Genomic DNA, 13,719 nt, shown 5'->3' with positions numbered 1-13,719 from the left:
AATCTAGTCTGGAGGGGAGAGATTCTTAAGAGAAAGCAGGAGACTCCCAAACTCAGTGAAGGGAGGGAGTGTGGAGAGCGCTTGGGTCTATTTCTTAAAGTACCTCAGAAGCAGGATTGTTAAAGGGGGTGGATAACTGAAAGAAAGTATCACCTTATAAAGGGACAGACCTATAACACAAAACAACTAAGGGTGAATTAAAGTGGAATAGCATTGTATTCCTGCAGTAACCTAAGTTTTATCCACCTGTGTTATGTACTATCTTGCCTTAAATAAATCCTTATTGTTTATTTAAAGAAAATCCACCTGAGACTCCAACTTACTAGTTATCCCCCCTCACAAAGGTCCCCCACAGGATAATCTGGGATAGTTTTATTAAAACAAAAGAAAAACCTTCAGGTAAATGGTTGTTCAATGAGGTGGGGGCAATTTATCTAAGTGAGAGCGGGCCCAACGGCGTGAGAGGAAAAAGTGTCATTGCGCCCATCACACCTCCATGAAAATTAGCCCATATGCATCTTGCTAATATTGACAATTTAGTGAAAGGATCAATTTGTAGGAGCATATTCACAATATGAAAAATTTAATCTAAAAAGCTACCCTTTATGGTTCTGTTTCTTGTCACAGAGTGTTATACGAGGAAGGGATAATTATTTCTCCATAAAACCTTTGTCTCCATATTAATTTCAACCTCCCACCCACCCACCTCACCCCTCTGCCTGCATGTAAAATAGATGGTGGAAGTTTGTTTTTGAATTATGGATAGCTTATCTAACCATGAACCATATTAAAAAATATTTTTCAGAGACAGTGTTGACACAGCTATCTTCTTAAAATGCTGTTCATGACTGCATTTTTAAAACTGGTTTTTAGTAGTCCTATAAGAATGTTAGTTGGCCAAATGTCAGGTTACTCTGAATGTCATAACGTTTGCTTTTCTAAAAGGTTCTGCTTCTACAATTATGTGATAAGTGGAAATATTAGCTGCTTTCAAAAACAAAATTAGATTTCTGGTTCTTGGGTCTCTCAGCAGAAGCTGAGAAGGATGAGCCTATAGATTGAATCTTAGGAAATAAATAAAAATGCTGAAATGCTTTGCTTATGAGATATAATTCAGTCACTCTCCCCCAGATTCAGGGTTGACTTTAAAAAGAATGCAATCACAAAAAACTTTTGCCCTTAGAATAAAATTGCTTACTCTGAGTTGTGTTTGTGCTAAAGCAGCCTGTAAGTTTTGCTGTGACTTTTTCAGTTAGAAAATGGGTACTTGCAGATGGCTCTGGTGGGTTTGTGGAAAGATAAAAGTTCCATCTCTCTGTGTTTCTGTGTACCACATTTTAAGGATATTGACAAGCTGGAATGTGTGTGGAGGAGGGCAACCTGGTCTGGAAGCCAAGCCCTATCAGGAATGGTTGAGGGAATTGGATTTGTTTATCCTGAGAGGAGATAGCGATCTTCAGATATCTAAAGGGCTGTCACATGAAGGATGGAGCAAGCTTGCTTTCTTGTGCTCTGGAGGCTAGGATTCTATTCAATGGCTTCAAGTTACAAGAAAAGAGATTCCTGTTCATCATCAGGAAGAACTTTCTGACAGTAATAGCTGGTCAACAGTGGAACAGACTCCCATGAGATGTGGTGGATTCTCCTTCTTTGGAGGTTTTTAAGCAGAGGTTGGGTGGCCACCTGTCATGTATGACCTTATTGAGATTCCTCAATTGCAGGGGTTTGAAGTACATAACTCCTGGGGGTCCCTTCCAACTCTACAGTTCTGTAACACCCACCCTCTTTTGAACATCTTTGAAGAGAGTGATAGAAGATTATATTGTAAGGACTTGAATATCCATGTGCTAACTGTGGCAACATTGGGCTACTTTACCTTTTACCTTCCATGTAAGCTACACTCCATACAGTGATGTATGGAAGTGAAAGCTGGACCATAAAGAAGGCTGATCGCCGAAGAATTGATTCTTTTGAATTATGGTGCTGGAGGAGACTCTTGAAAGTCCCACGGACTGCAAGAAGACCAAACCTATCCATTCTGAAGAAAATCAGCCCTGAGTGCTCACTGGAAGAACAGATCCTGAAGCTGTGGCTCCAATACTTTGGCCACCTCATGAGAAGAGAAGACTCCCTGGAAAAGATCCTGATGATGGGAAAGATGGAGGGCACAAGGAGAAGGGGACGACTGAGGACGAGATGGTTGGACAGTGTTCTCGAAGCTACCAGCATGAGTTTGACCAAACTGCAGGAGGCAGTGGAAGACAGGAGTGCCTGGCGTGCTCTGGTCATGAAGAGTCAGACATGACTAAACGACTAAACAACAACAAGCTACACTCTCTCCTGCCACCAGGCCACAGGATATCCTGGGAATAAGGTGTACCTGGGGTTTATCTAGGGCTTGTTTGTTGGTGCTTGGGGGTGGGAATGGGGCTCATGGGTGGTGAGGAGTGGGCACATTAGCACGGTGAAAAGCTATAGATCATGACCTATCCTTTTATCTTGCGACACTAGAAATGATATAGTGTATTAGCAGTTAGCAAATGGAAATTCAAATTAACATGGGTGCTTAACATCCCGAAGTTTCACACAACAGTTTCTATGGAAACTAGAATCTTTATATAGCTCTGAGGATTTTGCTAACAAGCTGAAATAGTGGCATTAGTTGGGTGTAGGGCACATTCCCCATGGTGAACATTCATTTTTAAATGTGCTATGCATTTTATTATTACTGCTCAGTAGTCATACATATTTCAGCAGGAAAGGCTTTAAAAATAAAAATATAACCATGATTGTTTTCTTGAGCCATATGCAAAGTAGAAGATATTAAAAAACATTTAATTTCTCTAAACATTCTGAAAGGATGGGGGGAGAGATCATAGATGTAGCCGGGGTTAACCGCCCTCCATCAATAAATAAAAATAGCTAACTTGCTGACCAATCACATTGCAGATTCTGCCCCCCAAAAAACCCTCCTCCCCCTCCCAACATAAATCCTGGCTATGCCCATGGGAGAGATGTTAAGCACAGGGAAAGTTTCTTTTGAATATTTTTGCTGCTGGTGTTGGTGATGATAATTTTACTTAAAATCTGTCCTTCACCATAAGGTCCCAGCTTGGGGTATGCACATAGCAAAACAACAATTAAATAATGCAATCAAAATATCAGTATATAGTGGTGGTGGTGGGGGGGGTAAGTGGTGGTGGTGGGGGGGGTAAGACCCACTGAGTCTCTGCACAAAAAGGGCTTTAAAACCCTCTGCCTTGCTTACAGGGCTCTGGGATGGTCATGGAAGTGATCATGGGATCTCAAGGGGCCATCTTGAGAGCTCAGATGGTGAGGGCGGTTCTGTGTGTTCTTCTGACCTTGACCGAGGAACACAAACCTTATGCAAGCAGTGTACTTGCTAACAGGCCATTTTGGACCTGTGCCTCCATACACTGTTTGGGGACATGGTTGAAAGAGCTTCTCCCGTCAGAGATCCTTGGCTTTCATCCATCGTTTCCTTTGCTATAGCATGTGGAGCATCTGCATGTTGGACAGAGGAAATAGGTACACAGTTGCTTACTGAAGCTTTGTAGGCGGCCCCCAAGTCCTCTCTTTTAAGGCAGGGGAACAGACATGCACTGTCTTAGTCACTAAGTGGCTGGCTTTCCCCCTGTGGTCGATGGCCTCATGGTCAGGCTTTAGTTGGATGGAGAAAGCTATCAGTCTGGGCACCCAAGTTCCTACTGCACTACAAGGCAGGAAATGTATTGCTTGCCTTGCAAGGTGCCACTGATGAAGCGTTCTCTACTTCCCTTGTAGCTATAATAGAAGGGGCATCTATCTCATGCTGTCTCATCTCTCCCTCTTGTTTAAAGGATAAAAAGGTAAAGGGTAACGGGACCCCTGACCGTTAGGTCCAGTCGTGACCGACTCTGGGGTTGCAGCGCTCATCTCGCTTTATTGGCCGAGGGAGCCGGCGTACAGCTTCCGGGTCAAGTGGCCAGCATGACTAAGCCGCTTCTGGCGAACCAGAGCAGCGCACGGAAACACCGTTTACCTTCCCGCTGGAGCGGTACCTATTTATCTACTTGCACTTTGATGTGCTTTCGAACTGCTAGGTTGGCAGGAGCAGGGACTGAGCAACGGGAGCTCACCCAGTCACGGGGATTCGAACCACCGACCTTCTGATCAGCAAGTCCTAGGCTCTGTGGTTTAGACCACAGCGCTACCTGCGTCCCTTTGTTTAAAGGATAGGGCAAGAAGCTTCTGGGCAGTCTCAACTAAGCCATGTAATGGAGAATCTTGCAGTGCCTGCTTCTTCCTGTATTTTAAAAAATATATATATTATTGTTTTCTAAGCCCTTTGAGCCCCCCCCCTCCAGATTTCTTTTTTTTCTTTTCGTTTTTCTGACTAGAAACAAGCTGACACCTATTTCACACCCTCCAATACTCCCCACTAACTGACCCACCTTGACCTCCCCCCCAATTTTTGTCTCCGACCCCCAGAACATTCCCTATCAACAGAACACAGCACACAACTTTTAACTGATTAATTAATTTATCTCATAAAAATTATTCACCGCTTGATTGTAAAAAACCTCGAATACAAAATGGTAAAATCAATAAAAAAATTACAACCCTACTTTAAAACATAGAACAGTTAGATTCCTAAAACAGATTAAGATTACCTCTACTTTCTAAGCATTTAGGTGGGCTTGTCTGAACAGGTATATTTTTAGCAGGTGCTGAAAAGAGAATAGTGAAGGGGCTTGCTTGATCTCAGTAGGCTCAAATGTTCTTGCTTATTGTTTGTGCTGTTTATTTTTATTTCTTGTCCTTCTTAAATGTGATTTAGAAAATCTCAGTGAAAGTATTTTGAAGATGGGAACACACACCCATCTTACAAAACTAGCAGATTTTTCACAGGCCCTAACAAGGTAGTCTTTATATCAGCTTTGCTAATTAGGGGAGCAAATTTTAATCAGCAAGTGAAACACTTACTGTAGTTGTTTTATTTTCCTTATTTATGGAAATAAGCAAGTCTGCACTGTAAACATGTCATATGAGAACAGAAATTTAGCAATGAGGGAATTGTGGTTTTCTCATTTTTGAACTTAGTGAACATGCATGATGGTATGTCTTTAACTTTTAATTAGTAAGGATTGCATACAATCACGATAACCTTCTAAAAATATCAGCATTTGAAAGAACAGCCCTCTGGCATGTCAGTGAAGAATACCCAATTTTGCATTTCAGTGAGATTAGGCTTGACTGGTTTCTTTCATTTGCCACTATTTCTGTTTTTATCTTCAGATAAATATATGGGATTATTTTTTTGTTTAGTTGCAAAGCGAGCTAAATTAGAAATTCTTTTAATTGAACTGCACCAAAGTTATCTATTACAGCCAACAATACATAAAGTATAGATTATATTCAAAGCATGGGGAACATGGGATCTGATTTTTCTTCTAGAATAATGGCACATCTTCAGAGGAGTTTTTCTTTCAGGGACATTTTGTATTGTGTGGGGGGGGGGGACAGAACATTCTCCTTGTGTAGAACATAAAATGACACCCACCCACCCAATTTCGCAGAGGTTTCTCTTATGTACAAATGATTTACGTCCCGCAACATCTTCACCAAGTGTGTGTCAGGGGTTGTATCTAATTAAGTTCTACTCAGAGCAGACACTTTGTAATTAATGGACCCAAATTAGTCATGTCAATCAGTTTCAGTGGGTCTACTCTGAGTGGGTGTAGCACTGAAAACAATCCCAGGATGCTACAATTACTCTTCTCTGCTGGATGTAATGATGAGCAATTTTGGGAAAAGTAGAAGCTGTGTCTTGGTGGAGCCTTGTCCTGGCTCCCAGTTGTTGAAGAACAAAAATTTGAATGATTCTTTGCAAGCGTGATAATGCTCAGATTGGTGCCCTACATTTGCAAATCACTCATCTAAGGCACAGCAGGCAGTACATCTGATACTGACACAACCCTTGCCATCCTATATGGGGAAGGCTCAACTTAATTCATCAAACAGTTCTGTTCCTTAGCAAGCAATCTTGCACTCTATCTTGGAGGTGGGATTTGCTCCAACCATTTGTGCCTCCTTCCTTGAGTGCCTCTGGGACATAGGTGATGGAGGGAATGTCTCTACCCCCTCTGGAGAAAGAGAGCTAGACTCAGCATCTGGCCTGAGAGACACTATTGAGGTGTCAGAGAATAGGCTTCAACAGTTGTGGTTAGGAAAGCAAAGCTGAAGAGTTCTTGCTGTGGGGATTGATGAGGTGAGAGAACAGTCAGAGGGACACACACATCTGGTCACACCTCCAGGGTCTTCACTATTAGGCTCCCCCAGGTCTGGCAGAGACCTCCCCACCACACTGGAGCCAACCATCAATCTACATCATCCTGACTTGGCCACCCCATGACAAGCATGTGATTTTAATGGAAAATATAGTCTCCAAGACCTCCATAGTTCATTCTGTGTATTTCTGGCGGCTATTAACAATAACCATTTGGGAAGGAGGGCAGGAGAAAGTGAGAAAGACCAAATACTAATAAAAGGTAAAATAGCTGACTAGTTTACCGTAATTTTTTTCTTTGGTTGTCTAGGTAATTCCTATTGGTAAATCAGTTGCCTTCCCGATATGTCTATCCCTTTAAAAGGCTCATTTGTAACTGGTTGCAAAAACAACGAGGAAATGTTCAGGAAAATGCAAGCTAATGACCCATCCTTTACTGAATGACCTGAAAAGATCAGCTTGTTCTGAACTACATGCATTCATGCCCAGGAACGTAAATAAAAACATTCTTAAATTCATCCTCGAAGCCAACACAGGACTTTGTGAATAGAAGCCAAGTGAGGTTGTGCATCTTAATGTGGGTTTCTCAACAGAATGAAGGAAGTTTGCCCTTGGAAGAAACAAGGACAGCCAAGTAACATAGGTTTGCAGCCCCTTTTTGGTGAACAGTGAACCAAACATCGTGAAGTACTGGCAGGTGTTAACTAAACACTTGAATGCCATTAGACCTGCTGCTCAACTGGACTGTTAATTGCTTAAGTTCCACAATGTACACAATACCACAAACCTTAAGTGTGGCAATAGAGTGGGATTCTCTGGGGCAAGCTGATCAAACAAGGAAGCAGAGCGAAGTAGTTTACTGGACACACATTTATGACCTGAATGTTAACAAAACAGAGAACATCTCTTCAAACTAGGACTGTATAGGTCCCTAGATTGGGGGCAGGGGTGGATTGTCATCAGCATGCCATGTTTGAAACACTTGGCATTCATTTTCAAGGGACCTCAGACATTGAAAATCCATAGTTCCCCCGCCGTTGTGGTCTTCCTCTTATTTTGTGAGTTTTCTGAGGAAAGGAAACTTGCACTGAAAGTGAGCTATGAAGTAAACATCACATGTAGTTAGCAAGGTTAGCTTCCATCTGATGGCCTATTGATGTCCAGAATTCCTGCAACATTTGTTTTTCGGCTACTGACATCAATTAGTTAAACTCGGTTTGACAGATTGGGCAGATCTTATTGAACTCTGATGCTGCCTTGGTTCTTTTTTTTTTTATGCCTATAATTCCTTTTTGGATTTGAAGATGTGTGCTTACTGTGAGAAGCATCCTAATAGCACTAACAAGGGGAAAGCGTCCCAGCTCCCAAGTCTCAATTTGATTATCATGCAAGGCGCAACTTGAAATGTACATTACATTCATGAATACTGAAAGACTTCTCTTGGGGAGATATTTCATTCAGGAGCAAACTGATCAAAACTCGAGGGTAGAAGCAGGCATAATTTATTTTGCAGTCTGAATTTTCTGATGAAAACGAGAACTTTGGTTGGAGTTCCTTAGATGATGTACACCCTGAAGTAAAAAAAAAAAGAAATTGATCCTTTAAAGTTTTTTTAAGTTTGCTAATGACTTGAGAGTTTGATGTTCAGTTGCTGTAAGTTTGAGGACAGCCACTTCACACTTTGATTGCAGCTTGAAAACTGAAAGGAGAAAGCTTCCTATATTTTCTGAATCGGCTGTTATCCAACAACAAGGCAATATCAGAACTGAGCTGCTGGTTTCAGTCTTGTTGATATGAATGTATAAGCTAGCCCATGTTTCGAAAAACGAAAATCTAATTTGAGATTATAGGCATCAATGCTCGTACATTCCTACATTCAGTCTACCCCACCAAGTTAGCTCCAAATTGAGAAGCACACCAGTGGGTTTGAGTAGGATGCTTCCCCCTGCTGAATATTGACTCCGGGCTCTGGTAGGTGGAGTAAGACCATGCATTTCCTCCTCCTCTCTCAAAGACAAAGCTCAGTTGCCTGAAGAGACTGACTCAGTGTCCTACTCATTGCTTGACTCTGAGGTCATTGCAGTAGAAAATGATGGAGGGGGTAATGGAAAGGGTCAGGATTGCATAGCCTTGTCAGCCATGTTGCAAACCATCCATCCACACCAATGTGACTATAGCACTATGTTATTGTAGACCTCAAATGACTGTGCTACACTTGCTCTGAACCCCTAGCACCCCATCAAACTATTGGAGAATTTCTGCACCCCTCTGTGATGTTAACATATATGAGAGAGTGCTGGAGGGGAAATAGTTAAATAGGTTGCACAGACAGGACCATGGGAGTGGAGTCAGTGGGACTATAAAACCAGTTCTGGGAGGAGTTCCGGGAGGAGTTTGTTGGGGGTTGTTGGTGGGTTTTAGTGGGTTGGCTGATTGGGAAAGGCAGTTGGTAATAGCGAGACAGGGCTGCAGGTTCTTGAGTGTGGGGAGGTAGAAGAGATAGAGAGAGGAAAATAAGACTAAGAAAGTAAAGACAACAAGGTTTGGAATGCCGTAAAAGTTTTGTTCATGTCTGAAATAAAATATACTCTTCTTTATTAATTGAGAAGCTGACTGAGACTGAAGTGATTTTACCAAGAGGAACCTGGTTGGTGGCAGCGGTTTAGTGGTGTACGGGTCAATAGTCCGTGAGACGACCGGGGGCTCCGTACGAATGCCACACCCTCCACAACAGTTTTTGGTGAAATCCCTCTCCTCCAACAAACTTCTTTGCCCCCTAATAAAGTGGAGGATGTCTGGGACAGATGTGAATCCAATTTATGAAATTCATTTTTCTGAGAATTTTCTTTTTCTGTCATCCTGGAACTGTAGGCAGGTGACGTTTTAGCTGGTTTGGCAGAGGTCTTGACAAACATGGCTCACTCCCAGCTCCCACCGACCAATTGTACTTTGAGAAATTTTGGGGGCCATCCAAGTTCTTTCCCCTCTCGATCCACAAACCATCGTATTACATTCTTGAATGTAAATGAAATGATTCCTTGAAATTGCACTGTTAAGCTTGTATGGTACAATAGAAGACAAGATGATTACTGCTGCCTTACCAAGCTACCAGTTCTGGCCTTATTTAAAGGATTAAAATAGTGAGGCAGCTAGAGACGCAGTGTGTTTCATGTCTGGGCAACAAAATATTCAGAGGTTTTTATATTAAAATGAAGGTGATGTGAGATAAATCACAGAGGCTTCCTAACTGGGAGAAAGGGAAAGTGTTTGTCTTACTGCAGAAACAAATATTATGTATTTGTCAAGGCACAGGCTCAGAGGTTGATATCTTTTGAGAACATAGGGAAGGAACAAATAAGTCAAAGGACAGCAAGGTTGCATTCAGAGAAATAACCTAATCAAGTTTGGAGCAAGCTTGTTTTCTCTTGCTCTGGAGGTTAGGACATGAACCAATGGCTTCAAGCTGGAAGAAAGAAGATTCTGACTAAACATACGAAAAAAACTTTCTGGTCATAAGAGCTGTTTGACAGGGGAATAGAGTTCCTTGGGAGGCTGTGGTTTTTAAGCAGAGGTTGGATGGCCACCTGTCATGGATGATCTAGTTGAGATTCATACATTTGCAGGGGGTTGGACTAGATGACCCTTGAGGATGCCTTCCAACTCTGGTTCTGTGAAGGTAAAGCGAAGTTACTTTTGTTGGGCGTGTGGCTGAATCAGAGGTAGCTCGGTGGTAAAGCACATGCTTAGCATGCAGAAGGATTTGAGATCAATTCCTGGCACCTCCAGATAGCAAGGATATTGGAGAGGGCTGGGAAAGGTCTCCGGCTAAGAGTTCAGATAGTCATTGCTTAGTCAGAGCAGGCAGTGCTGGGCAAGAAGAACAAAATGGCTTTGTCTCAGTAAAAGGCATACTGATAAGTTCATATGTTCCCCCGGGACCGCTTTGAATAAAGCACTGAGCTCATTTCACGAAGGCAGGACAGCACGGTACAAACTCCAGCACCACCGTCTGGGGAGTGATTTAGAGAAGGTGGGAATACATGTGAAGCTATTCAAAAAGGATTCTTAAAAAATAAAGGAATGTTGCTGCAGCATGGCATAGATGCTGTTCTTTTGGATTGCGCATTTAACACCCCATGGATTACACATGTATGGTAAGGTAAGTATTGCAATCAGACTTGGACTTTCTGCTGCTATAAGAATGGATTTTGAGAAGTTTCAGGGGAGTTAAACAGGCATCCAGCAATGTGTTACATTTTAGCGCACAGCAGTTAGGGAAAGGAACCTGCCAGCTTGTTTGAACTATAGTCTTTCTGTTCCGTCAAGCCACGAATGCCCAAATTGGGAGAGGATAAAAGTCTCAGTGGCATATTTTCTCCTAGTGACTGAAAAGCTACAAGGAGTTATTTCTGGTGAGGGAACAGCAGCAGTAATCGACACGGTAATAGTAGCAGAAGTGATTTGTTTAATCCTATGGAGAGCAGAAATAACTTTGTATGGCATAAGGCCCTGAAATTGTGAATGCAACTGGGGGAAATGTTTTGGGATCTTCAGCCTTTCTCTGTTGTTACCATGTGTTCTTGTGGACCTGTGTACACACATACCTGCCCCATAATTTTTTTAACCCATAGCCATGGTGTGCCGTAGCAATTCTAAGGGGAATTAGCAATGAGAATATGAGCCAACATCTAAAGTAACCAAATGGGTGGTGTATTACAAAGATAGACAGTCCTTAGACAGCATTTAGACCAGACTGGGAATTAGTGGGTTCAATCTAAAGAAAGCAGGAGAGGACTGGGTAAGAAGGAACTATTTGCGATACTGGAAGGCTACAGAGGATGGAGATGAGACGAAATAAGGAAATGGGAGGACGATGGATGCCAGATAAACTTGCAGAAGGGCAAATGGGGTTAGAGAAGTGTTAAGTTGTGGGTGAACATATCAGATGACACAGCGATTCTTCAAACAGCTCTTGTTTATTCAGAGGCCAGAACAGAACTGAGCTGAAGGGCTCAGTCAGCCTACTTATATAAAGCTCCAGTACAACGTAACTGTAACAATTTTCTAAAACTATCCAATCACTGAACGTCACTTTTGATCCCTTATTTGCATAACTATCTACAGTATCCCCCTGCTGGCCAAGGGTGAGAACTTCAGTACATAACAAGAAGAGAGTCCAAACATAACTAACACTTCATCTGAAGCAGGGTGGGCAATTTGCTTGGAGAGTTGGTGAGAAAGAAAAGGAAACACAAAGGAAAGAGAGATGGAAAAGAAACCAGAGTGCAAGTATTATCTATTCCAAGGCATGGGGCGGGGTGGAAAGAGGTTAAGCATACTTTGCATCTTTGAGGTTTCAAACCAGAGGGTAAACTGAGGAACTGCTTTGCTGCAGTAAGTGTGCAAGGAAAATCCTGGGGGCATCCATCATTCTCTCTCTTTCTCTTAAAAAAACTAGCTAAAGAGTTGAAAGTAAAACAAGCACTGAAGAATATAATTGGTGCAGATTCAGATGCTTTAACAAGACGGTGCTTTGAGCAATAGGATAGTAGGAGCAGTCACTGATGCGGGCAGATGTATGGCTCCTTATTCTGCATCAAAAATGGCTGGAGATGCATTTTTCTGTAAGGACAGCTTGTGCTTGATCTGTTGCTAAATACTTATGCTGAGGTTTGCCATACCAAGAGAACAGGGCCCTTGGAGAGCGCTCAGAGGCAGTAAGAGATTTCACATGTGCTGTGCATGAGAAGCTGCATCAGATGAACCTCTGCTTTTCTTAGTTTTCAACAGCAGCCCTGTCCTGGATGCAATACAAGAACCCCATTTCACAGGCAAAAGCTTACCTTCCCAATGGAAACTGCTTAATAAGGTTTTTGTTTTGGGTGAGGAGGAAAAATGGAAGCCTTCAGCCAAGGAAATTACCTTCCAAATGTCTTGTTTGTGTAACTTAAGAACCAATTGTAAAATCCTTATGGCGCTCCAGTTTTCTTTCCTGTTCTAACAGCTGAGGAAAGGATGTGGTATCTCCCCCCCCCCCTCCCCATTTCCGTACAGTGACAGCTTCTGGGCACTAGACTTGCATGCTCAATAGTCGTTCTGTGACGCTTGATGTCCCGAAGCCAAAAATACTACCTGTGCTATCAAGACTGTCTTGCTGTGTTAATATCAGGATGATGTATAATATATATATTTTGAAACTAACTCTCTACTTTTCATGGAGAAAAGTGCCGAGTACAATGACACCATCGTTGCTCAGCAGTGCCTAGGCTGATCCGTATAAATAGCACCTGTTTTACTCAAGCCTAAAATGTGGCCTCTTACACAGTCTGTCTGGGAGCAGACAGATCTTGTCTGGTTCATTGCCAGGCTGTGTTTTTAGGCAACTGTCATGGGGTCTGAGTGATGAGAGGGGTGAACTTTGGTGGCAGGAGGTGAATGAACTAAGTTGTGGGAAGGGGAAGCCAGTGAAGAAAAGGCTGTAGTCTTCAAGTGAGGTGGTAATCAGAGCATGGAAAGAGTGCTTAGTAAGAGAACAGGGAAGAAGGGCTGCCTTTTACCAGTGTTGTGCATAGCAAGGGAACATGATGTTACAGTGGTCTGGATGTGAGGTGCAAAGGAGATGTAGGCATCCTAAAGCCAAGGCTTGAGGCCTGGTCAACAGAGTCGATGGTGTTGTCCGTGGATACTGAAACTGAGGAGAGATGTGTTTATGAGGAAAAATGGGGAACAATGAAACATGCAAATGGAAATATCAGACAGACAGTTACAAGACTGGGTGGAAGGGAAAGGTCTAAGACCCAAAGATAGTGCTGGGTGCATTTGGTGAAAATTTTCAACGACATGTTTGTATTTCTGTCTTACTCTTCCATTTAAACTACCAAAGGAAACCAAACAAGTGTGCAGAAGCTGAACACAGAATCCTGAAATGCACTCAATATAAACAGCATAGACTAACAAATCAACTTCTGAAGCCAGAAATATTAAAGCCAAAGTTATATGAATCTAGTGAGGGAAAGAGTTCAAAGTTCTTGCTTTCTTGGCGTAGCCTCCACATATGAAGAGGAAGATTTGTTGCTCACATATCATGTGCAAGATTTGAGGAAGTCACTCAGGGATGACATGTGGAAAGTGAACAGCAAAGGGCAACGTTAGGTTTTGAAGGAATCTTGGGGAAGTGTAAGGTTAAATGGGGTTTATAAAACATGGGTATGCAAGTGAAAAATGAATATATTGGGTCAGTCAATTTGTGTTATGTGTCAGCTGTGGACTTTGCCATACTTATGATGAACTAGATAGATTGGCTGTACCTGGAATGATAGTCAAAGAGCTTAAAATATAAAAGGGGTGGGAGAAAACTGAAGGAAGACTTTATAGGATATAATTAAACTTTACTAGTAACTCTAGTAAAGGGAATTTAAGGGAAGGTGAAA

The 13,719-nt window shown here is 42.2% G+C and overlaps 1 protein-coding gene and 1 long non-coding RNA gene across 6 annotated transcripts in view; one reads left to right on the top strand and one right to left on the bottom strand.

The window, feature by feature from the left end:
* PLCB1 (phospholipase C beta 1) overlaps positions 1-13,719 on the top strand; it is a 455,632-nt gene that overhangs the window by 131,920 nt on the left and 309,993 nt on the right. The window lies entirely within an intron of this gene.
* Positions 7,776-13,719, bottom strand: part of LOC310673554 — a 33,152-nt gene continuing 27,208 nt past the window's right edge. For all 3 annotated transcript variants that reach the window (XR_014509098.1, XR_014509099.1, XR_014509100.1), the window contains exon 6: positions 7,776-7,860. This is a non-coding gene — a long non-coding RNA (uncharacterized lncRNA). The remainder of the gene's footprint in view (positions 7,861-13,719) is intronic.

Source organism: Podarcis tiliguerta (genome assembly GCF_965153285.1).
Source record: "Podarcis tiliguerta genome assembly, chromosome: 3".
In the NCBI taxonomy this organism is placed as follows: domain Eukaryota; kingdom Metazoa; phylum Chordata; class Lepidosauria; order Squamata; family Lacertidae; genus Podarcis; species Podarcis tiliguerta.
The sequence above is the reverse complement of the archived record's forward strand: the minus strand, read 5'-3'. Positions and strand labels throughout refer to the sequence as shown.